The sequence below is a fragment of the Geospiza fortis genome, unplaced genomic scaffold, assembly GCF_000277835.1.
Source record: "Geospiza fortis unplaced genomic scaffold, GeoFor_1.0 scaffold244, whole genome shotgun sequence".
NCBI classification, from domain to species: domain Eukaryota; kingdom Metazoa; phylum Chordata; class Aves; order Passeriformes; family Thraupidae; genus Geospiza; species Geospiza fortis.
The window spans coordinates 3235570-3237737 of NW_005054370.1; the positions used below are offsets into that span (position 1 = coordinate 3235570).

The 2168-nt window shown below is 57.7% G+C and overlaps 1 long non-coding RNA gene across 1 annotated transcript in view; it reads right to left on the minus strand.

Annotated features, from left to right (window-relative positions):
- LOC115948277 overlaps nucleotides 1–149 on the minus strand; it is a 6405-nt gene extending 6256 nt beyond the window's left edge. Inside the window, exon 1 of the long non-coding RNA XR_004082112.1 lies at nucleotides 80–149. This is a non-coding gene — a long non-coding RNA (uncharacterized LOC115948277). The remainder of the gene's footprint in view (nucleotides 1–79) is intronic.
- Nucleotides 150–2168: the final 2019 nt, after the last annotated feature.

A 2168-nucleotide genomic window follows, 5' to 3' on the forward strand; every position in this document is an offset into this window, starting at 1 on the left:
TCCCGCGTCGCCCCCGCAGCCCCCCGCGCCGGCCCGCGGCCGATGGGGACCTAGCCCCGCAGCCGTGTCCTTCTCCCACCTGGCCACTCTTGGTCAAGGTCACTGCAGTAATTCCATATGAGCTGCTGGGTGCTGCCGCCTTATCTCCCACACAGCTTCTGTTTCACTCCCTTTATATTCCAGGGAGGGGGGGGATGATTCTGTGTTTGATAAACCCGCAGCTCTAAACCCCGCTGGCAGCTCCAGCCCTGATTATGTTCCTCTTATCCCTACCCCAGCCCATGCTTCCCATCTCTTTCCATTCAGACCTCCCAGGCCATCTCATGGCCGCAAAGTCCAGCTGGGGTCAGGTTTCTGGCCAGGATGAGCCGTGCTGGGAGCCTGTCACTGGACCTTGGGGTTTGTCCAGCTAGGAAACCTGTTGGAGGCAGAAGGAACCATCCTGCCTCCTCCTCGGACTGCCAGTGTGCTTGCTGGTGCTTTCCAGGCTGGTGGCACCTTTGGAGAATGTGACTTTATCTCCACCTGGGTGGTGGTGGAAAGCAGAGCATGGAGCCAAGTCCTGGAGGACTTTGCTGTGTTACTGCCCTTGTCCCAGAGGTGTTTCTGTGCCAGGCCGGCAGTGGCCTGGCCGACTGCACCATGGGCTCTCCCGGCGGGATCCAAAGGCCGCGCTGACGCTGACGGGCTGCATTGCGAAAGGGAATCGGTGCAGGGAACCGACTCGAGAGAAACTTTGTCCGCCCGCGAGCGTGGCGGTGCCAGGCTCCTCTCTGACTCACAGGAGATGTTGCTGGCGGAGCTGTGGGGCGCCTGGCTGCTGGCCCACAGGAGCAGGAGGTGCTGGACTGGTCGTGCAGGTTGTGTGGGACCATGGTGGGTGCCATGCATGGCTTGTGGGCACATCAGCATGGCCCTGGCCCAGCTCCAGTGTGATGGAGTCGTATCCTGAGCTGGGAGAGGGCTGGATGTGGTGCAGCAGCTGCAGTCCAGGGAGGTACTGGAACCCGAGGTGGGTGATGAAATGGACACTGATAACTGCTGTCTGCAGACTGCTGTGGTGGGGAGATATTCCTCTGCTCACATGTGTTATCTTGGATGGGGGAAAAATTGCTAGTGAGTTTTGTCACAGCTGCAGTGAGGGCTCTGGGAGCAGCTCAGCTCCCCAGTTCTGCAGTGCAACCCTGCCGAGGGCAAGGCAGCCTCTGCCTCTCCCTCAGCTTGACTCTCTGACAAAATGAGGGTGAACAGTGTCTTCTCACCATGCAGGGAGAAGGTGAGGATTTAGGACCAGCATGGAGCAGGGCACAGGGTTGTGATGGGCTCATGTGAGGACAAGTCCAGATTGCCCCACGTCACTGCATCTGTGTCAGTGCAGCGCATCCCAAGGACAGGCATGGCCTGTGGGGAGGTACCAGGGCAGCTCCCAGCCATGCCAACCCCTGCTGCCCCTGTGTCTAGGTCCAGAGGAGGCTCAGACAGCTCCGGGTTTTGGTGAGAGGGGCATTGCATTATCCATCCTGCTGGCTAACCTGGCACTGGCTGTTAGCACCCTGAATTCACCAGTCTCCTGCAGGAGCAAAATTACCGAATTTGCTGGGAAAACCTGCCTGAGCAGCTGCCAGCACTAGAGAATCGTTATAGGCTCTGACTCATGACGAGGTTTTGGGTTTGCAAGATGCAGCCTTGACAGCACTGAGAGCCTTGGGCTGACAACTGGGACAAGCAGGGCTGTGTGCAGCTGCAGGTAGTGCATCTGGGTGTACAGGGGAACTCGTGGCTGCACAAGGGCTGGGAGGGTCTGAAATCAGCTTTGCTAGGACAGTGGAGTTGAGGCAGATAGGATCTGGAGGAGGGAGCTGCCATTTTCAGATGATTACTTTTAGAAGCAGAAGTGCAGGGTAGAATCTCCAAATGTTGCTGAATCCAGAGCCAAAACTTGTGGTGGCTTGGCAATTCTGGGTATCACTTGCCATGAGATTTCTTTTCCCCTTGAGCATCCTGTGTGTCTGAGTTGGTGAGTCGTGGCAGCCTAGCAGGGTGCACCTGATGCCCCTATGATGGTCACATCCACCTTGAGAAATGTCCCTGGTGCCAGCCGAGGACGCTGGGAATGGGTCTTGGTGGTTGGGGCGATGCTGAGATCTCTATGTCACTGTTCCCTGTTG